This window comes from Erinaceus europaeus, chromosome 3, assembly GCF_950295315.1.
Source record: "Erinaceus europaeus chromosome 3, mEriEur2.1, whole genome shotgun sequence".
In the NCBI taxonomy this organism is placed as follows: domain Eukaryota; kingdom Metazoa; phylum Chordata; class Mammalia; order Eulipotyphla; family Erinaceidae; genus Erinaceus; species Erinaceus europaeus.
In genome coordinates, this window is record NC_080164.1 from 144532283 (window position 1) to 144556254 (window position 23972).

The following is a 23972-nucleotide window of genomic DNA, read 5'->3' on the forward strand; positions in this document are numbered from 1 at the left end:
AGTAGATAGGTGTTACATTGAAATTTTTTAGTTGTGAACTTCTTATAGGTTTCACAGTTTGCTTCTCTGAAAATATTTGTGATTTGATTTTTTTTTCCCTCCAGGCTTACCACTGGAGTTTGGTGCCTACACTATGTATAATCCACTGCTCCTGCAGCCATTTTCCACCATTTTTTTGGATAGGAAAGAGTGAAATTGAGAGAGGAGAAAAAGATAGTGAGGGAAAAAGAAAGATAGATACCTGCAGACCTGCTTCACTGTGAAGCAACCTCCCTGCAGGTAGGGAGTCAGAGGCTTGAAACCAAGATGCTTGCACTTTGTATTATATGTTCCATTGCCCAGCCCTCCAGTTTTATTTTCTTTCTTTAAATTTTTTTAAGTATCTCTATTTATTGGGTAGAGACAGCCATAAATTGAGAGGGAAGAAAGAGATAGAGAGGGAGACACTTTGGTTTTTTTTATTTGTTTATTTATTTATTTGTTATTGGATAGAGACAGAAATTGAGAGAGAAGGGGAAGATAGAAGGGAAGAGAGACAGAGAGACACCTGCAGACCTGCTTCACCACCTGTGAAGTGACTCCCCTGCAGGTGGGGAGCCGGGGGCTTGAACCCAATTCCTAACTGATCCTTGCACTTTGCGCCACGTGCGCTTAACCCACTGTGCTACTGCCCAACTCCCAGGAGACACTGTTTCACCACTTGTAAAGCTTTCCTTCTGCATGTGGGGACTGAAGGCTTGAATGTGGTCCTTGCACATTGTAGCACATGCAATCAACCAGGTGCACCACCACCCAGTCCCCCAGTTTGATTTTCTTCATATGCAATCTAAGCTTTCAGTATCTCTTAGTCTCTTTTTCAGATCTCTTACTTCTTTCTTAGTTTTCTCTAATTTGACCTCAATCTTGCTAATTCTGTTTTCTGCCTCATTTATTCTATTCTCTCTCCCCTCTGTTGTTTTCTGTAGCTCAGCTATTTTGTTACTTTGTTCGGATACTGTACTAGCTTGTTCAGTTAGTTGTGCTCTTAGCTCAGCTATTTCAGCTTTCAGCTCTCTAATTACCTCAAGATAGTGTTTTCTTTCAGAGTCTCATTTGTTGTTTTCCCATTTCTGATGATATTACTTTCAAAAAAGCTTTCCTCACTCCTGTGACTAATGCCTCAATTTATATTTGGATGTTGTCCTCATTCTTATGTTCTTCTACCTTTGGGTGGGGGCTTTTAGCTGGGCTTTTACCCTGGTTCATTTCTCCAATGTTTCTTCTTGGTTTACCATTGTAATTAGTGTGTTGTGAGGTCCCTCTCAGTACTTTAAAATCCACAGATCACTCTTTCCTAGATTGACCTGTGATTAAGTAAGGCACTTAAAGAGTTCACAGTTGTGGAAATTAACAGTTGTTTTCAATGTTATCTCAGTCCCTGAGTTGAAGCCAGTGGCTGTTAAAACCTCTTTTGTTCTTTTTCTTCCCTGTAGGCTATGGGAACCTATAACCATAAGTAGGTTTTTTAACTATAAGTAGGTTTTTAAGCTTAACACTCACTCATTTGCATTTGGTAAGCCTTGGGGGGGGGTCCTCTTCTCCCTTCAGCAGTCTTTTTGTTGGTAAAACAGACTGGAAGTGTCACCTCAACTGGCAAACTGCTAGACTGTAACCAACTGTTACTGTTACTGGTTGAATTTTTAATTTTGTAAAACATTGCAAAAACTATTGTGAATTTCCAATTTTCTAACTTCTCTGCAAATACACAGAGTAGACAAAACACAAACACACCCCAAAAAAGACTTTTCATTATTTCAAAAGATAAACCACTATAGAGGTGTTACCCAAAACATTTGACATAATATAAAAGTAAAATATTAGAGGAACTCTTTTTAAAAAAATTTAGAAATGTTATATTTATTTATTTTGGGATAGAGACAGAGAAATTGAGAGGGCACAGGAGATAGAAAGGGAGAGAGAAAGACACCTGCAGCACTGCTTCACCACATGTGAAACTTCCTCTTCTGCAGGTGGGCACCAGGGACTTGAATCTGGGTCTTTGTGCACTGTAACATGTGTGTGCTACTATGTGTGCCACCCCCTGTCCCTCTGAGGCACTCCTCTTGAGGTAAGGAACAAGATGAGGATGTCTGCTATCACTATTATAATCTAACATTGTTCTGGAAATCCCTGCTCATTCACTGAAATAAGAAGGAGATGAGGAGTAACTGTCAGAAAATAGACCAAGTGATCATTATTTGAAAATTCTATGTTATTTTACAAGATGTATGATATTTTAAGAAAACACAAAAGGTTCCATTGAAAAACTTCAGGATTCAGTATAATTAGAGTCCCGTGTTGTGTCCAGGGAACTAGTACAACTGGTAGAGGACCTACATACATGAGTTTTAGTCCTTCCAACAACAATGACAGCAATAACAATAATAACAATGACGATAAACAACAAGGGCAACAAAAGGGAGAAAATTTAAAAAATAAAGTAAAAAAAACCCCAAAAACTGCTGTAACAACAACAATGATAAACAAGGGCAAGAAAAAGGGAAAAAATAGCTTCCAGGAGCAGTGGATTCATAGTGCAGGCACTGAGCCCCAGCAACAACCCTGGAGGCAAAAAAAAAAAAAAAAAAAGAAAGAAAGAAAGGAAGAAAGGACAAAGGCAGAAACATCAAAAATAAATAAATAAATAAATAAATAAATAAATAAATATAAAAACAAAACAAAAAGAAATTGCTGTAGAGTAATAAGCAAAGAAGGAAAAGACTAGGAGCCATGCTGCATGACTCATGAGTCCTTAACTGTCTGTTCTCCAGCATTCAGCTTTCATGATGCAAAGATTCTGGGAGAAGGAGGGATGAATAGGGAGAAGCAGAAGCAACAGAATAGCAAGCAAGGGATAGAGAGGCCAGAGTGCAAAACAGGAAGTATTTCCTCCAGATTCTTTCCTTAGAAAGTCTTCAGTTCCTATAAGTCCTTGTGAGGTCATGTCCCATGTGCGATATATTTAATTATGAAATAAGTATTTATATATTTAATTCCTTTCTATTATATAATTAAAATTGGATTAACAATTATAATTTTTAAATGAAATCCAATTCTCACCATGAATGTAAATCAAATTAGTTGGAAATATTAAGAAATGGACTAGACCAATGAAAAAGGAAGTAATAATATTTTTTCAAAGGGACATAACAGAGACTTGAAAGAACAAAAAGCACATTTTGTCTTTAGAGGGAAATATTAATAATGTAAAGATGTCAGTTCTTCCAGAAGTAATACATTTGTGTAATGCATCTTCGGTAAGAATTCAGGACAAGAAGCTTAAGGGATTTTGATATGATGATTTTACAATTCACTTGGAAGAGCATTAAATGAAACTTCATAACAATATGGCATTTCACATATAGGTAGGCATAGGTGAAGTTTAAGTTTTAAAATATGGATGAGGAAGTTCTATGTCAAATTCAGGTTGCTAGGTGCCTTTAGGACAGGAGAAAGAAGACAGGGCTGAGGAGATTATATGATACTTTAAATTATTGTAATATTTTATTATTTGTCCTTGGTCATCTAACCAAAAAAACTATGTCCAAATGTCTATTTTTGTTCATATAAGTAGTAGGTGTTATGATACTATCCACTGTGATTTTGTTTTTATCTTTTTAAAGAAAAAAACTAGGGGAAGGGGGGGGGAGAGACTAGACTGTCAGATATTTTGAATTCTCAGTAAGGAAAATAATGTTTTTGCATACAGACCAATGACAATGAAGAGAAACTCATAAGCAAGGTGTGATTTGTGCTTGATGGGTAGATGAATGAAATGAAAGAGAAGTTAGGTGGGAATAGTCTAGATTACTTGTAGTAGAAGGAAGCTTTTGGGAAGCCACTGTGAAGTTTTCATGCCATAATCCATTGGCAGAGTTGCATCTTTCAGGAATAGGCCTGTCATAGTCTCTAGCTGTGTCTAGTTATGGGCTGGAAGCTCCCTGCAGTAAGTGTGACTTCAGAGGGAACTGATTTGACGGAGCAACAATTTGACCTTTCATAAAGTTGTTCTCTGCATTTGGAACTCTGTGAGATCCACACTCATGCCTGCTCAGCCTACCTCTTGTGTTTCACAACTGACTTCTTGCTATAAACTTGGGGAGTATTCTTCCATGATTCTCATGAGCCTTTCTTACCTAGGAGACAGTCCTTCCCAATGCCAGAGGAAAACTGGAATATAAACACCCTGGCTGGACTTACCTCATGATTACCTTATCACTAGTTACCATCTAACCAGAAGAGGGGCCTCCTACATTAGTACCTTTATTAACCCGACCTACATTGGCTGCCTTCTCTTTTGAGTCTCATTTCTTCCTTAATGGGCCATTTGCATTCACCCTGACTCAGGATAAACTCCCCCAGTGGGTTCCTCTGTAGGAATCCACACTGTAATACCAAGGAAATTTTCCAATAAGGCAGTTTGGGAAATATTTACTCCTGCTTTACCTTCACTCTTCAGTGAAGATAGGTATTTTTTACTAAATATCATAGAATACAACCTACCCAGTAGGTGATTTTCTATGCTACCCAATTTCTATTATTTCTTTCTAATTTACCATCCATTTATCAAAAGTGTGCAGAAAAATTCTTATACAGAGACAATGAGATCTCCATCTGTGAAAAGGAGACAAAACTTAAATGGCAATCATTCATTCTAAATAAAGCTTGTTTTAAAATACTAAAACTTTTCACATGAAGTAGTATCAATTAGAAGTCAGCTTCATGCTGGGTGGCGGCACACTTGATAGAGTGCACATGTTACAATGCACAGTTACCTGGGTTCAAGCCCTTGGGCCACACCTGCAGAGGGAAACCTTTCTGAGTGGTGAAGAGTGCTGGAGGTGTCTCTCTTTCTCCCTGACTATCTCCCCCTTCCCTCTCAATTTCTCTATGTCTCTATCCAAAAAAATACAAAAATAATTAAAAATCAGCTTCAGATTTATGTAGCTGAAAGGGAAGGGTCACTGGTAATCTGCATGCACCTTAGTTTAATATGTGATTATGATTTATATAGATACCCCAGTCATTCATTGAAATAAGCTCAAGATACATATTGCATGCTGTTATGTAGTCCTGGGCTGACTGGCCCCTAGAAGAGTGGACCATGGCAGTGTCCTCTGATATAATGCTTGTCCTCATGAGCAGAGCACAACTACCTAGATGTCTGAGCCCACATTGAAAATAAAAAAAATGCCATGGGATATTCTTCCAGAATGCAATGGGCTCTTTTAAACCACTGAACTCTTAACAGAAATCCTTATTTTGATCTTTCATTAGTAGTTGTTAAGACTGATTACCAGGGAGTCAATTTCTGCCTTTTGAACACACATTAAGATTATAATTCCTGGGAGTTGGGTGGAAGCACAGTGGGATAAGTGCACATGGTACAAAGCGCAAGGACTGGTGTAAGGATCCTGATTCTAGGCCCGGGTTCCCCACCTGCATGGGAATCGCTTCACAAGTGGTGAAGCAGGTCTGCAGGTGTCTGTCCTTCCCTCCCCCTCTGTCTTCCCCTCCTCTCTCCATTTCTCTCTGTCCTATCCTCAACAAAGACAACAATAATAACTACAACAATAAGACAAGGGCAACAAAAAGGGAATAAATAAATAAATATTAAAAAATATTATAATTCCTGTTCACTATTACCCCTTGCAGTTGGCTGGGAGCCACGTGGAGTTTTTAATTGTTCATTTGAGATCCTCCAGGATCCTGTCATCATTCTAGATAGTAGGTATCTCATCATCCTGGCTTCCTAGATAACTCATAGATTTTTTTAGCCCAGGGGCGGGTGGCAGTGCAGCGGGTTAAACGCACGTGGCACAAAGCACAAGGATCAGAGTAAGGATCCCAGTTCGAGCCCCTGGCTCCCCACCTGCAGGGGAGTCGCTTCACAAACGGTGAAGCAGGTCTGCAGGTGTCTTATCTTTCTCTCTGCCTCTCTGTCTCCCCTCTTCTCTCCATTTCTCTCTGTCCTATCCAACAACGGTGACATCAGTACAACAGCAATAATAACTACAACAATAAAACAAGGGCAACAAAAGGGAAAATAAATAAAAGTTAAAAAAAAAAAAGAAAAAAAGATTTGTTTTTTAGCCCTGTATTGGACGCAAAACACATGGAAGAAACAGTCATATCTTTTAAAAATTTTTTTAAATTTTATTATTATTATTATCATTATCATTATTATTTATTGTCTTTATTAGATAGAGACAGCCAGAAATCGAGGGGGGAAGGGGGAGATAGAGAGGAAAAGAGACACCTACAGCCCTGCTTTACCACTTGCAAAGCTTTCCCCTTGCAGGTGGGGATCAGGAGCTGGAACCTGGCTCCTTGTGCATTATAACGTGTACTCAACCAGGTGCACCACCACCTGGCTCCCCAGGCATATATATTTTTTCCCTTAGTTAGAGAGAGAGAGAGAGTGAAAGAGACAACTCTGTAAAGTTTCCTTCATTGCAGTGGGAGCCAGGCTTGAACCTGTGTTGTGCACATGGCAAAGCAATGCACTAAGTGAGCTATCTTACCAGTCCCATCCATGTCATTGAAAACCATTGAAAACTGGAATCTAGTTTGTTGTTGCAGAGTGACACGGTTGATCCTGACTGGCATAGTCTTTGGAGAGAGTGGCTGAGGAGATGGCTTTCATGAAAACCTCTGAGCCCCTACGGTGAAGACCTTTGTGTTTGCATATAAATTCCCTATCCTGCCCCCATTCTGTATCATTTCCTGGTAATACTTACAGATAGTCAACCTCACCCCTGTTTTTATAAGGGTCAATTCAAAGGCAGGATATTACAAACTAAGCTCCAAGACACATCAATTTTTAATGAACAACTTCCATGAAAAATTTAAGATTGTTCTAGAAAATTCCCCCTTGCCTAAACCAGATGACATTTACTCACGTGTCTACTGCATGAGTTATCAGGGGGAAAAATTGAATCATGAAACATTGCTGAAGAGTTATTAAGTAGTATCTAGTCCCTAATGGCAAATTCATTTTCGTTTAATAACAACTTATTGTGAAGCATAATGAAAAATAGAGTGGCATGCAAAATAAGCTGGCCTCTCTTTTCATTGACATTGTGCCAGTGTCTTGGGTGCAGCTTTACAATGCTATCCATCTTCATAAAGCACCCCTTGGAAGACATTATTAAACAGCAGGAAGAAATGGCGGATGACAGCTTCATTAGTCATGACGAGGTAATCCTGGCCAACATCTTCTGGGAATTATTAACACATTCCTAAACACCCCTTGGATGATGGCATTCAAAAAAAAAAGAGAGAGAGAGATCAGTTGTAAGATCTTGGCTGTTCTCCAAATCTCACTACAAGTTGTTTTTTTTTTTTTTTTTAGGTCACAGTTTCTCACTCTTCACACAGCTATCTGGAATATTTCCGGGGAATATGTCCAATGTGGACAAGACTTCAAAACTCTTGTCTGTTGCTGAATATTAATAGAGAAAAAAATAGAACCCCACCATTGTGTCCTGGATCCCTGCTTCCCCAGAACCCTGCCCCACTAGGGAAAGAGAGAGACAGGCTGGGAGTATGCATCGACCTGACAATGCCTATGTTCAGCGGGGAAGCAATTACAGAAGCCAGACCTTCCACCTTCTGCACCCTATAATGACTCTGGGTCCATACTCCCAGAGAGTTAAAGAATAGGAAAGCTATCAGGGGAGGGGATGGGATACAGAATTCTGGTGGTGGGAATTGTATGGAGTTGTACACCTCTTATACTATGGTTTTGTCAGTGTTTCTTTTCTTAGAAATAAAAATTAAAAAAATAGAAGTACTGTTCACCCGGTAGACAAATTTTGGATGTATCACGTCAATAGATAGATTAGCCTTCACATTTATTCTTGTCTCTGACTGTAAAATGGAATATCTTAGAGGAAGATCTTTGGGAGTTCAATCAGTACATGGACAACACCAGCATCAAACAGGTTCCTGTGTATCCTAGTAACCAAGATGTCTGCTGCTGGTTAGGATTGCCAATGTTCCCATGATGTTTGCAGCTTTTGGTGAGGCATCTGGGTGGAGTTTTGAGGAGGAACCGTCAGGGAAATAGTTGATTCTGCAAGTAGAGCTTGGACTGTGGAGGTAAAACTATCTTAAGGAAGTTTGTTGGGTGCTTTATGGTGTAGCACAAAAGCTTAAGAATTGGAGAGGCAGAACCAGGAGGTGGCTCAGCTATAAATTGCACAAGACCTTGGGTTTCATCCTGGCACCACATAGCAAACAAAAATGAGTTGGAGGCTTGAACTCATAGCTTTGCTCAGTCACTTACTAACTGTGGTACCTCAGACAATTTAATTAACCCCCCATGGCTTTGGTTTCCTCATCTGCAAAATAGGAGTAATGGTTACCTCGGAGTTTTATGAGAATTAATGAATGTAATTAGGTAAAACACTTGGCACAATGCTGCAAACAAACATCTCTTCCATTTTATGTATATTTATGTAAACAATGCCCTACTTATATACAAACAGAATTAATCAGGATTTACAGAAAAAAAAGCAGTGTGAATTATTCATATTATTTTACTCAAGATACCCAACTAAATTATAAACTACTGTTTTCACTTACTTTTATGATGATTCTTTTTGTTTTATGAGAAGCCAGAGCACTGCTCAGCTCTGAAATACACAACAGTGTTGGAAATTAAAGCTTGGCATTCAAGCATCAAAGTTCTGTGTTCTAAAGTGCTGAGCACTTCCCTTAGTAATCCCATTTACTTGCAAAAGAAGAACAGTGATGGCCAAAAAATAATGGATAGTACTTACAGGTTACAAGATCATTTTAAGATCCTCTATTCAGGGGGTGGGGGTGGGGTGGGTTCAGGCACAGCTTGTTGAGCTCACACATTACCATGTATAAGGACCCTACCAGCAGGGAGAGGTGTCGTGAGTGGTGAAGCAGTACTACAGTTCTCTCTGTCTCTCTCTCTGGTTTCCTTTTACCTCTTAATTTCTCTGTCCTGTCAAATAAATAAATAAAAATATTTTAAGAATATTCTCTATCAACTCTCTTATTGTTCCCATTTTCCAGATGAGGACAATGAGACAGAGAGTAGTAAGTTGCCCATGGTGACACAAGCAGTGAACCTTGAAATTGGAGTGGTAAACCAGACTGTCTGCAGACTCTGTGATCTTAACTCTCCACTTCTCTGTCCATGAATCCTTGTGAATTGGATAGAATCCATTCGAGAACTCTTAGTTAAACTGCAAGCTTTCTAAGGGCATTGAGGCATTTTTACCCATGGCTATCCAAGAATGGTTTTCTCTCTCTCCACATTCGAGTCCTGGACTTTTCAGGATGTTTCCTGGATTCCATCTTCTCTCTCAAGAGTCTTAACCTTAGCCTTTCTATCACTGGCTCAGAATATGCACACAAACACACATATCCTCCAGTGACTCCCAAGGAGATGAGAGAGTACTCTGGTAGCTGAAGAGGATGTGAGAGAGAGAACTGCAAGTAAAAAAAAAAAAAAAAAAAAAAAAACAGGTACAAAAATAGAAGATAAGAACTCTTGTGTAATTCTCACCTTAAGGTAGAGTTTATTTTGAGATACTATGCATCATAAAAATCTCACTATTGTCTTCTGAATTGCCCTGCCTTTGTCTTTTGTGAAATATAGCAATCTATTTTCCACTCTAGTCAGGATGGAAGGATCTTGTTTTTAGTGGTCTTGACAACTGAATTTGTAGCTATGATCATCATGAAATCTTCAAAATAGCTTTTTGTGTTTTCTTTGCAATGAAATTGTGAGCATCACTTTTGTGTATTTGTTTTACAGAATTTGGAAGCAATTTCAATCATTTCTAATCAGTAAAAAATGTTAATAATTTTAATTCCAGTTGGAATGTGGCACCAGTTATGATCACTTTGGTAAATATTTATGAAATACTTGCTTCCTACTTGAAACTGTGCCAAGCCTCAGGACACAAGAAAGAATAAAGATCTTCTCTATGCTGACGGTGGTGGTGGTGGTGGTGGTGGTGGTGGTGGTGGTGGTGGTGGTGGTGGTGGTGGTGGTGGTGGTGGTGGTGGTGGTGTGTGTGTGTGTGTGTGTGTGTGTGTGTGTGTGTGTGTGTGTGTGTGTGTGTTTAGATTTGAGGATGGAGTGTTGATTTCCCAGGAGAGTCCCTTAGGAGTCTGCCTGCATGGGCTCCACTCCAGGACCACTGATCCAGTGGTGTTCTGACAGAGCCCTACCTTTCAATACAGCATTTTTACTCTTCTCCACACCACATAACCCAGCCTTAGAGAGAGTTATCCAGAACTATGTGGACTACTGGGCCAGTGCAGTCACCTCTAGCTAGATTAGTTCCTCTAGGCCCAGGCTAGCCAGGCTAACAAGGTGGTGTGGATAGGCTTAGTCAAGAGACAGGCTGGGTTATGTGGTTATAGCATGTTTGATGAAAAGCTGAAGATTTCTCTTAAAAATTCTGGGGGCCCAGGATGAACTTTGGGGTCACTGGGAATCATTGTAGTGTCAGGCTTTTTAAATAACAGAAGAATTTGTGGCCTGGTAAGTTGACACAGTAGTAGAGCAGAAGGATTTGCAAGTGTGGGGTTTAAAATTTGTTCTCCCCATACTGTATCTGTCAGAGTGTGCTCTGGTTGTCTTTCTCATAAATAAACAAATCTTAGATAAATAAACAATAATTTGACTAGGAATGAATTCCCAACCCCCCCTTTTGATCTATCTTGCATCCTGATTTGCATGAGGATAAGAGAAGCCTTGCTTTAAGTTAAATGTTATGTCATTGGAAATGCCAAATATAATAAATTCATAAATGACCCAGGTAATACAGAACACGTTCTTGTGCTTCTAGATAAGTGAAAAATTAGTCCTCAAATTCCAGCTGCTCCCTTTCCATGGCTTCAGATTTCTAGAAATTATTTTTCTCCCTCAAATTAAACAAAAACATTGATTCAAATGACTAGGTCTTCATTTCCAAGTATTGGGTTGTCAAAAAAAAGTCATTACACATTTTGGGGGGGCATAGAAAAATGTCATGGCTTTTCCAACCACCCAATAATTTGGCCAATGTCAACACATTGAGTTTTACTTTAGACAATTTTAGTCAGGCCAATATGGAAAACAAAAGTAAGCCTCTCTCTCTCTGTGTGTGTGTGTGTGTGTTAGGAATTGAGCCTATTTTTATAGAGTAGTGAGTAATTTATCAAGAATCTGGTTAATACCTTTATCTTGTATTTGAGTTGACTATTTCAACAAACATTTTGAGCACTGGTTGTGAGCACTTCACTTATTCCAACATCACAAATATTGTTTTCTACGTACATGCAATTTCTTCCAAGGAGGGTAGATATTATATCTTCTTATCTTATTTTACTCTTTGAAAAAGAAGAGTAAAATAAAGGTGTGGGTGGATAGAGGAAGAAGGTGGGCTTAGGAAAAAATAAACCTAGTTCTCCAGGTGAAAGTAATGTAATTCTAGGTGGATAAAAATAAAAAACAGTGAAACTTGCTAGACAGTTGGTCATAGACTTAAATATATATAATAATTAAACAGGACTATGTGAACATCACAAATCAAAGGAGGTATTATTCAATACATGGCTTTGTATAGAAAATAAAAATTAAAGGCAAAGCATTTTAAATTCTTGCTCTGAAGCATATCCTGAATGAATTTAACTGGGTGCATGTTAATTGCTTTTTAACCTTCTGCTTTTCCATGTGTCAATGTTCAGAACCCCCTGTATAAAAGCTAGTTACTTGGTTGTGTGGCTGCATTTTTACAAGGGAACAATTGCCAGGATGTCTTGACTCTGGGTTCCAAGTCATTTGAGTTGTAGAATTGGTATGATATTTGGGTAAAAGATAAATTGCAAATGTAGTAAATTATCAAATTATGGGGAACCAAAAGAGGGTAATTCCATTTATAATCTAGATGAAAAGGGAGGAAGTTTAGGAACCCTAGGCTACTCCATTATTCTCCTAAAAAGAGTCCCTGGCAGACAGTAAATGTGGAACAAAGTTGTTGAACTAAAAGACATTGGAGTCTGGGTACTTTCCTGAACAGACCTCAGTGCTAATGGTAGTGGCTATTACTGCTCCAGCTTGAACCTCTTTCAAGTATAAAGAATCCTTACAGGCAAGGTTTCCTTGGGCGCATTTCTCTGATATTTCAGAGTAGAACCAAGAGGATCAAGAGGAGCAAAACTGATGATTAAATGCAGTGAGTTTAATCATCCAAGATCAACTCCTGAGCTTCCAAATGGCTGTTTGGCTGCTGCCTCTGGCAAGAAGCATTTCCTTCCCTTGATTCTATGTTATAATGTGTTATAATGGCATAGAAGACATCGAAAGAATGGGCAATGGGGATCGGGCATGGACTTTCCTTCCTCACACTGGTTGAACAAGCATTTAACAGGCTTTGCTTCCTGTGTCCACTCAGAAATCTTTGAATCTGGCCAGTTCTCCCCTCCCCTACACTACACCCACCATACTTTGTCTGCAGAATAAACCCTAATGTTCTTGGATTCTTGGTTTCAAATAGTGAACACATGTGTGCCAAATGCCTGCAGCTTTGGTAGATCCTGGCTTGGGAGTGATTACTTGCTGGTTGGAATGAGGAGAGGGGCCCTTAAAAGAAATTCACATTTCATTCTTTAGCAATGTGTAAATGTATTGCCATTGGCTCTTACTAGGCAGCTTTAAGCCAGTGGTGGAAAAAGTGTTTTCATTGGCAAGACAGCACATTTTACATATACATATATGTGTGTCTACTTTTTACAGACTGTGAAACTTGTGGCTTAAGCCTTCCCTGCTCCTCTGAGTCCTACCAATGGTTCACAGCCCGGCTTAGTGTCTGCCTCCTGCATGGAAATTTTTTGTGGTCAGTCTAGCTGATTCTGGAGTTGCAATAATCATCTTCACTAGCTACTGGGAACATATACTGTAAAGGGAAAGAAGCTTAGTCTTTTTTTTTTTTAAACTTTCTTTTTATTTTATTATTGGATAGAGACAGAAATTGAGAGGAGAGGGGGAGATGTAGAGGGAGAGAGACAGAGAGACACCTGCAGCACTGCTTCTTCATTCGTGAGGCTTTCCCCCTGCAGGTGGGAACCAGGGGGTTGAACCTGAGTCCTTGCACATTGTAATGCGTGTACTTTACCAGCTGCACCATCACCTTGGCCCCAAAGAAACTGAGTCTTTTGGACCTGCTAGTTGCTAGGAGTGACTTCTAAGACCCGCCAAATAGCGACTCTCAGGGTTTCAGAGGGTATTTTCATGAATTCATATCTGATAAAATAGCAAAAGTAAGATATTTTAACTGCAATAGCTAGGGGTGTTGTCTTTTCCCATTCGGTCCCTCTCTAAAACACTTTTTCCCTAACGGAGTTGTGTGGTGATAAAAAGGTCATGAGTATATGAGTATTTGGGGAGTGAGAGGATGCAGTAAAGGAGAAATTGACCAACAGATTTACTTGTTTGGGGTTCAGTGGATCCTGTCGGATGTTTTACATGTCCTCCCATATTAGTCAATCTAGAGTAAAAATAGTCTCCAGAAACACCCTGATGCCCTCAGTGCATATCCACTTGTCATCAGGATTCTATTGTAATACAAACAGGTTGCACTATGCCTGATACTGGTAGCAGAGAAGAAGAGTGGAGACGTGCAGAAGCAGAGACTAGTCAGCAGAATCTTCTTTTAACAACCAGATTTATATAGTAAGTAGACTCTTTGGTTTTCACTGATATCCAATCAGGACATCATCAGGAAAACACTCAATAATGCAGTCGATTTAATTATAATGCATGGTGCTACCATCTTTTCCAAATAAGAGTGCAAAATAGAATTAACCTGAGTTCTTGTGTTCATGGAGCACAATACTTAGACAACACTATAAAATGAGAGGCAGTATTTCTTGGCATGCCAAATCTCATTTTTATGCCTCTTAGAGTATTGGATCAGACTTAGTTTATCTGAGACATTTTGCCCTAATGAAACTTGGTAATTCCAGGAAAATTTTAGTATTAAAAATACAAAATCATAGCAAAGTTACCTATTTATTCCTGTGATCAAGCCTCCACACATATTCACTCATAAGTTATCATGGAAATTTTAAGGGTAATTTGATTAAATAATTATGTAGTGCAATCCATATAATGGTATTTTAAAATGCATTTGAATTGTTTTCTCTTCTCTCTAGGAAAATGATATTACTGAACAGTCGTCATGTGAAGATGAACATACAAAGAACACACAACCAAAAGGTAGGGAAAAGAATATGACATTATGCTTCATGGTTTTGTTGTTTGTAATATTTGTCACCTGCTAAAAATTTGTAACGTGTTGTGATTTATTTTTCCAATCTGAATGCTTGTTTACTTTCAAACTCAATTATGTATTCCTGTTTTGAATTTTTTTTCTTGAAGAAACTTCTTCCACTTGGAAGCTTCTTACAACCTGAATCTGCCCTTGACCATAATTGGGCGATTTCTTATATCCTTTCATATTATTTTTATAAAAATCATTAAATTATAAAAAACACAGTTTTTTTTTATGCTTGGGGAAATAACTCTTCCATGGTACTTTGTGCAGAAAGTAAATAATATAATCCCCCAGTACTGCTTGTTCCCTAAGGCAAACCACTGTTAATTTGATGTCCATCCTGTGAGCTTTTTTTCTTGCTATTGAGTGTGGGTTTAGCAAACTGCCTGCATTTTTTTTTTCACATCTACCCTGTGACCTCTGGGAAAATGACTACATGTCTTAGAGCATCATCTAAGAGAACGATAAAGAGAGGTTTTGTTTGTATGCTATCTGTCTCTTTGGGGTGTTGGGACAAGAGCTTAGGGCTTAGAACAGCATTTGACACGCTGTACTCATTATATGTTGGTTTATTTGGAAATGCATGCATGCTATTCGTTTTCAGTTATTTCATGGGCTCTCCCTTCCCTCCAAAACCATAAGCTTCTTAAGCTGGGGTACTAATGAAAACCAGCTTTTTCCGTCACGTCTGTTTCCTGGTGACTTTGTGGACGTGAGCGCCATCTAGCTGCAGAATTTGCAGCCATTGTTCCCCCCCCCACCCCCCCCCTCACGGTTCAACTCCTCTGGCTTCTTCTGGTAGCTGGAAACTACTAAAATCTGCCAGAGAATGGAGGACCGCTGTGTGGGACAGGAGTTGAGGCAGGGCACATTCAGTAGGCACTCTGGAGAAGTTAGAAGTTAGAGAAATCAAGAGGTTCTGAAATTTGAGGAGATATTGTCACACAAAAAGTAGGATCATGTTGAATTTATTTAAAAAAAAACTTGGAGGAAAACAAAATAAGGTCTTCAAGTCCTATTGAAATAGCATTTAAAAGTGTCACTAAAATGCTCTACAGGCAAGTAATAGTACTGGTAGAAAGAGGGAAGTTCTTGCCAAGATAACACATCTCCACAACTATATGCCAGCCGAGTTACAGGAGCTGATAAAAGATTAAAGAATGAAGAGATTTTTTTTATTTTATTTATTTTTTATTTAAGAAAGGATTAATTAACAAAACCATAGGGTAGGAGGGGTACAATTCCATACAATTCCCACCACCTAATCTCCATTGCCCACCCCCTCCCCTGATAGCTTTCCCATTCTCTATCCCTCTGGGAGTATGGACCCAAGGTCATTGTGGGATGCAGAAGGTAGAAGGTCTGGCTTCTGTAATTGCTTCCCTGCTGAACATGGGTGTTGACTGATCGGTCCCAGTCTGCCTCTCTCTTTCCCTAGTAGGGTGTGTCTCTGGGGAAGGAGATTTTTTTTTTTTTAAAGGAAGATTGTTGTTGTATGTCTTATTATCTTAAGAATCTTCATAGAAATCAAATACTGATAGATTAATCAAATCACAGACTTTGGAATGAATAAACTCAGTCCTCTCCTACCATTGAATCTAAAATATAGTGAAGAAAAAAAGAAAGGAAGAAGAGGGGGAAAAAAAAAAAGGGTCAGTTCCAGAAGAGTATAAACTCAATTTTGAAAAAAAAAAAAAAGTCTAAGTGCATAAGACTAGAAATACACTATGGTTATTCAAGGGAACACAATTACAAGGCAAGCTGGTTATGCTGTTGTGGGTTGTGATAAATATGCACTGCTTCTGCAACTAGAAAAATGCCTATTTAAAATTAACTTATTGGATGTTCACTTCAAATGCAACGTAGTATTTTGGATGCTTGTGCCTAAAATAACTTTAAAAAATTACTTGATCTGTGGTCCAGGAGGTGGTTCAGTGGGTAAAACATTAGACTCTCAAGCATGAGATCCTGAGTTTGATCCCCAGTAGCACATGTACCAGGGTAATGTCTGGTTCTTTCTCTCTCTCCTCCTATCTTTCTAATAAATACATAATATTTAAAAAATATTTGATCTAGTTTTAAGATGTAGCCATAACATTTTAAAAACAACTTAACAAACGTAGTTGTATGATAGGCCACCTCTCAATGTAGCAAAAATCTCTACATATATTAAAATCAATCTCGGTACATCAAAACTCTTCAGAAATATCTGTAGATATAAGAAAGGGGAAATATAGCAGATATGCTTACATTTGTCAGTCTGTCCTTTTACCTCTTTGCCCATCTGTTGAAAGTGTCTGGAAGTATAGCTAAATTTTCAGTAATGAGTATAACTTAGGGAAGTAGGAATTCTGGGAACGTATATTGTTTATGTTATACATTCTGATTTGAGTTTTTTTTCTTCACAAATATATCCTACATTTGTAGTTAAAAAAAAAAAAAAAACCTTGTACATAAAAAAAACAAACAAAAAACTCCTGTACCAAGCACAGCCACACTTTCTTGTCAGCCTCTCTTCCTAACAGGATACTGATTTAATTGCATCAAATGTCTTCAGACTTCTGGTCTGGAGTGGATTTTCTTATTTCTAGCCCAGTTTAACTCTGCCTTTGGACCTTCAGTTTTGGATAGACTTGAATTGGAATCAAAGTTTCCTCAGTTACAGTAGCTGTGTGACAAAGGAGATGACAAAAGAAAATCTCCAGCTCTCATGCTAAGGAAAAGCACAGTAATGCTCCTGCCCACCCACAATCCACATACTACAAGTTGTGTGGGACCCTTCCCCTCATTCTCCCTTACCACAGATATCCAGTGAAGTAAGGCACAACTCTCTCTCCCACAATGCCCTCAGGACCTCGAGATCCTGGTTATAGACTGCTCTGAGCTAGGGCAAAATTGGACAATTGCCACAGGGTTACCAAATGGCAAACATTGGAGCTGGGGCTGGAAAGTGCACTGGGCCAGGGGTGTGGGGTGGCTGTGAGAAGGGCCACCTAGTGCAGGAGGAAGTATTGCAGTAAAACCTAGGCAAGCACAGTATGTTCTGTTTTGTACCTCATTTACCTGCTATGCTGAACTGAGCACTTAAACTCATATCAACGCTAGAGGCCTACGATTACTGTATTCTCTTTTCCCAACGATAGATATTCTCTCTGTGTGTGTTTGTAGTGACTTTCTCATTTATTTTTAATGCAAAATTAATGGGATCCTGTGGATGGGTGATATAATTTAGCTGCCTTTTGACCCATTTTTTTTTTTTTTCTATGTGCGTGTGTGGTGTGTGTGAAAGAGGGAGAGAGAGAAAGAGACGGAGAGAGAGAGAGAGGAAATGAGAGACAACAAGACAACAGAGTACCACTCCACCATCCCCAGAGTTCCCTTAGTGCTGTCCCTGGTGCTCCCATGTGGTGCTTGGAATTGAACCCAGGGCATTGGGCATGCTAAGTCATGATCTCCACTGCTGAGTCACCTCCCAGGTCCTACTGTGACTTTCTGCACCTACATTAGGTATCAATGATTTTTCTGTTTTTTTTTTTTTTTTTTTTTAGCTGATTGTTAGTTAATCCATCCAGCTGTTCTTAGCTAAATCTCAAGGGAGTCTCAGAGACTATCTTTGAAATAGTAAACCAATTCCAAGTCACTGCGTAACCTCCAGTTACTTCTGTTTCTAATCTTGGGTCTTGGACAAACTAGGCAACCACCCTAGGACCCTTTCTTTGCTGCTTTCTGAGGCTCATGGTGGGGACAATGACTATGCAGATGGGGAGTCTGTGTAAGTGGCTTAGTGGGAGATGCTTTCAGCAGGGAAAGACAAGGAGGCCTCCTCCAGTGAAGAAGCAGACACTGCTTTCACCCAGTAAATCTGCACTCATGGGAGCTCTGGAGCATGGACTGCACTCCAGAGTCTATCCTGCCTTAAGGCCAGGCTCTGACTTTTAGACCTTGTCTCAGTAGACATTGTCTATGAAGAGGTTAACCATCTCCTGCCTCCTTTGAGGCACCAAAGAAAGGAAGCAGGAGACCCATTAACAACTAACTCCTACCACAGAGGGGAGAAGGCAGGGATAGAGTGGGGGAAGGGAGGTACTTCTGGTCCTGGCAGTAGTGTCACTGCAGTGATAGTGACAAACCCTTGATGAGCACCAGACAACAGCAGATGCTGCTCTAAGTACCAGAAGATACACTAACATTTCATGCTCACCACTGCAAGTGGACATAGTCTATTACTATCCACACTTTTCTAATGAAGAAACGGAGTCACAGGAAGATTAACTAATTTACCCTAGGCCACACAGCATGCATGAAAACTGAACTGGAAGAAATAGTCTCTACAATCTATAACCCAGTAGAAGATTGCATCACTCGATCGCACTCTGTCATTTCACAAACATCTCATAAAAACTGCAGCAAAGGTGGGCGTGAGGAATAACATCATTGCAAGACTGGCCAGCTCCTCATGGGGCGCGAGCGCTTCCACACTACGATCATCCTCTCTGGCATTATGCTATTCCACTGCAGAATACTGTGCCCCAATATGGTTCCGTAGCCCCCATGACCACTTGGTCGATTCCAAATTATATTCCTCCATGAGTATAATTTCCGGAACCATCCGTTCCACCCCGGTTCCATGGCTGCCAGTTCTTAGCAACATCACCCCGCCAGATATTCGTCAGGATGCGGCATCATCTAAGCTCATTTCCCACATCTATGCTCCACCAGACCTGCCAATATACGCGGATATCTTCGCCCACCCTGTTCAACGCTTGACATCTCGTCACCCAATCTGGTCCCCTATGCCTACACTGAACTTCTCTGTTCCAGTCTCTTGGAAACAGAGCTGGCAGTCAGCTGAGGTAAAGAACAAACACCTCATCACAGACCCCTGCAAGTGTCAACCCGGCTTTGACCTAGCACGTTATGACTGGGCCCTCCTCAATCGCTATCGAACAGACCATGGCTGGTGCGCCGCTATGTTCCATCGCTGGGGAGCCAGAGACGACCCGAACTGCCCCTGCGGCTACAGACAGACTATGACCCACATAGTCAGCGACTGCCACCTCTCCAGATTCAAAGGAGGTCTCGAAACTTTACATCAGGCTCAACCTGACGCTGTTGATTGGCTACGGAAGAAAGGCAAACGCTAGAAGAAGAAGAGTAACTTTTGTGAGCAGTTTGAAATTGGTGTAATTTATTTGTAGAAGACAGTTGTCCACTTATTCTGCCTTGAAGGAGAGCCTGTCATAGACTGAGAATGCCTCTGCTGCCTTGTGTGCGCAGGCTGATCTGGGGAAGTGCATTCAGAGCCACTGGAGGGGGGGTGGTCAACTAAGACTCCTGTGAGGTGTGGAAATATTCACAGATTCTAGCTTGAAGACAGAAGGGCATTTCTGGCAGAGGGAGTTGTAAAGGCCAGGAGGGATGACAGTGGGGCAGAGTAGGGTGGAAAGTGGTGTTGGGAAGCAGACTGGCAGAGGCCCGAAGTTAGCAGTGGCCTTCAGAGGAGGGAGTGTGTGTCCTGCCTCTGCTTAGTCCTCAGCGTGAATGGACAGAGTCGGTGGAGGTGCTAAATTGTGGGGGTTCGGTCCCTAAACATCCTCACTACTCAGGGGCTGGGTGGGGAGCAGTCCTAGGTCAGCCCGTCCTCTACCCAGCCTGGTATCAGTCAACTCTCCAGCTCAGAGGCTGGAAGAGTTCTGCTGAGTAAGGTCCATGGGTGGGCAGGGAGGGGTTAAATTCCAGAGATTGTGTTCTCATCTCTGGGGAACCTTTGAAATGGACTTGATAAGGAGACTGAAGTTTACAACAACAACAACAAAAAAGATTCACTATGGCAGGCTATCTTAGGTGCTTCTCTCTAAAAACCAGGGAACACAATGCATTCCTATCTTTCTACTCATCCTGTGGAAATCTAATAGTGATCCTCTGCAGGTCTAAGACACTCCCATCTTTATCAAAGCAGTTGCTAGATAACCGTGGAGAGGCTGGGGAGTTAGGATGAGGTTCACAGTTCAGTCCCAGCTGACTGTCTGGGATGGGCCTGGTTGAGTTCTTCATCATGCAATCATCATCAAATCTTGTCAGAAGACTAGGGCATCTTCTTTGCGTCATCATAAAATGATCAGCACAGTCTATTCATTTTGTACAGATTTTAAAAATTGTATTTATTACACACAGAGAGGGAGTTTCACATGAGAGAAAGAGAGAGAAAAACCAGACTATGGATTCTAGCAAATATGGGACAGGGCTGGAACCAGGATCCTTTGGCATACAAGTCTGATGCTCAAACCAGCTGACCTATTCCCCCTGGCCACCAATGCATTCAGCTTTTAAAATTACTAAGTACAATGCATTCTTGACTTTCTAAGAAAGCAGGAATTTTTTTCTAGTTCATTGCTATGTCTTCAGTGACTGGTGCACAGCTTCTGGGAGGTAGCTCATGCCTTTATTATAATTTTTATCATTATTATTTGGCTTTCTGACTTATCACTGGGGCTCAGTGCTAGCACTACAGATCCACTGCTCCAGGCAGCCATTTTTTTTTCTGGTTTGTTGTTGTTTGTTTGTTTGTTTATTGGATAGGACAGAGAGAAATTGAGAGAGGAGGGAGAGTTAGAAAGGGAAAGATAAAGAAAGACACCTGCAGACCTACTATGCCACCTGTGAAGCGTACCCTTTGCAGGTGAGGAGCTGGGTTGAACCCAGATCCTTGCGCAGGACCTTGTGCTTCACTCTATGTACACTTAACCAAGTGCACTACCACCCAGGCCCTGCTTATTGTGTCTTTTAAAATGTAAGCTTTTGCTGGGGATATAGTATTATGCAAAACTACTTCCATGCTTGAGGCACCAGAGGTCCTAGGTTCAGTCCCCAACTCCACTCTAAGTCAGAGATAAGTAAGTAAATAAATAAATAAGATGTAAGCTTTTGTTTTTCTTTGTCTCCTGCAAGTGATCATATGTGATCTTCAACTATATCTCAGCATCTCAGGGTTCTACAAGATTAACTAAAAATTTCAGGTTGACCTTAAGCCTAAGCCATTAATAATTGTTCAGGTTCATTGTCTGTCAAGTGCTCAGCTTTGTGCTAAAAACTGTAATAATATCAATAATCATAATCAAAAATAATGTTTAGATACACTACAACCATCTTCATTTAGTTGCCAGTGAGAAAACTGGGACCCACAGAGATGGTATGAGTCATTCAAGGTTCTAAGTGATGACTGCATCTCTAGAGTGGGAAGAAACTGTTTGGACTAGTCCAACACACAGGATCATGAAGGTTCCCAGAGCATGTTTTTGTGTATGGTATCTTGGCCACCCTGAGCAGGTCTTCAGACATGGGATGGACATGGAGGCCACCTCCTCATTCCCTTAGCCATCCGAGTCCAGCTGTAGCTATTGTTCTGACACCGGAAGACAGAGTCCTCTCTGAATTGTTTTTCTAAGATGGCCTATCTAATGGTATCAAGTTTTCTTTTTGGGTGGACATTTAAAAATTTCCTCACAAAAGTGACAGCTCACTTGGGAGGGTGCCTGCCTTGCAATGCACGTGGCCCAGGCCTGAGCCCCCTGTGTATCACATGGACATACAACATATGGCCCAGTGTAAAGTTTTGGTGCTGTGGTTACTCTCTTTCTCTGTCTCCCTCTCTCACCCTGAAAAAGTTGGTGAAAATTACACACACCCAAGAGACTCTGACAGTGTCATAAAAACCACATCAATTAAAATGGAATAAAGAATTTCTCAGTGAGTTTCCCAGAGCAACTGAGTCAAGTAGATGATATGTGACATGAAACTGCTCCCTGCAGTTGTAAGAAAAATAAAGGCCATGACTCTGAAGCACTTGCCCTTGTAGTGGTGTGAGCTTCATGGTCATTGTGTGGTGACCAAACCTTTGTCTAGAGCTGAACAGTGGTGGCACCTTCAGGATACATGAAAGTCTTCTGAGTTTGCAGCCAGTACTTATTTTCCAGCTTCTGGGCGATTATTAAATTATTACTATTACTATTACTATTATGAGAGCACTGTTCAGCTCTTGGCTTATGGTGGTGCTAGGGATTGAACCTGGGCTTTGAAGTTTCAGGCACGAACATCTTTTGCATAACCATTTTACAGTCTCCTCACCTGGGAAACTTTAAAAAAATATTTATTTATTCATAAAGAAGATAGGCAGAGAGAGAGAAAGAACCAGATATCACTCTGGCACATATGCTGCTGGGGATTGAACTCAGGACCTAATGATTGAGAGACCTTCTTTATCCCCTGTGCCACCTTACAGACCACCCTGGGAAACTGTTTAAAGAAGAATTCTTCATCTCCCTGCACAGGCTGTGCAGACTCAAGGCTTCCTGAAACTCAGGCTCCAGGCAGATTCCCATTCCCTTCACTTCTCTCTCTCCCCACCTCCACCCCCCTCTCCCAGCCTAGAGAGACACGGGAGCTGATACTACAAATTGAGCCTTGTCTTGAATTTTCTTTGGTTGGCTTTCTTTTAAGTCATTAAAGTTCTGTGTTAATTAATTAACTAACTAGCTAGCTACCTAGCTAACTAACTAACTAATTAATTATAATGGCAGAGAGGAAGACCGGAGCACTGCTCAGCTCTAGTTTATGGTGGTGCTCGGCATTGAACCTGGAATCTTGTAGCCTCAGACACAGAAATCCTTTGCATAACCATTATGTTGTCTCCCTGGCCTAAAATCCTGTTTAAACTCTAAACTTTTTTATTTAAATTTTTAAAAAAATATTTAATTAATTTTATTAATGAGGAAGATAGGAGCAGAGAGAAAGAACCAGACATCACTCTGGCACATGTACTGCCAGGGATCGAACTCAGGACCTCATGCTTGAGAATCCAAAGCTTTATCACTGTGCCACCTCCTGGACCACCTTTTTTTTTTTTTTCTTTTAAATGCTGTTGCAAAAATACATTTTAGAACATTGTTAAGTGAATGTTCTAAATGTTGGTGCTAAATTGCATTTGTATGAAAGCTTGCTAAGTCGAGAGACTTTACAAAGTTCCAGTGAAGGCCCATCTGACTGCTGAGATGTTCTTGTTCTCCCCATAGATATTCTCTATCAGAAGAATGAATGGGGAAAAAAAAAAAAAGAAGAATGAATGGGTATTGTGATAAGCTCATTAAGCTATCTTGGTAGGTTGAGTGTTTTTCTTTTTTTCTATTTTTTTAGTAACAGCTAACATTTACAGGGAATGGGATGAGCAAAAAAAAAGCGAGTCGGGTGGTAGCGCACATGGTGCAAAGTGCAAGGACCCGCATAAGGATCTTGGTTCGGGCCCCCTGTTCCCCACCTGCAGGAAAGTCGCTTCACAGGTGGTTTTCCTTCTTCCCCTCCTTTCTCCATTTCTGTCGGTCCTATCTAACAACGCCAACACTAATAATAACAACAACAATAACTACAACAACAACAAAAAAACAAGGGCAACAAAAGAGAAAAAAAAAATCTTATGTTCGAGATCTAAGCAGCTTGTGAATGACTGCGTTTTTTCCAGAAAATGGAGGTCTAGGAGGTCTGAAGCACAGATACCAGGAGTTCTGTCTCCAGGCTTCCACAGTTTTTGCAGCATTAACGCTGAGGGTCAGACAATTCCTGGTTGTGGCAGCC

At 40.4% G+C, this 23972-nt stretch overlaps 1 long non-coding RNA gene across 2 annotated transcripts in view; it reads left to right on the forward strand.

Moving 5' to 3' along the window:
* The window catches only part of LOC132537550 (uncharacterized), a 233266-nt gene that overhangs the window by 13367 nt on the left and 195927 nt on the right, over window positions 1-23972 (forward strand). For both annotated transcript variants that reach the window (XR_009549021.1, XR_009549022.1), the window contains exons 2-3: window positions 13645-13744; window positions 14227-14290. This is a non-coding gene — a long non-coding RNA (uncharacterized LOC132537550). The remainder of the gene's footprint in view (window positions 1-13644; window positions 13745-14226; window positions 14291-23972) is intronic.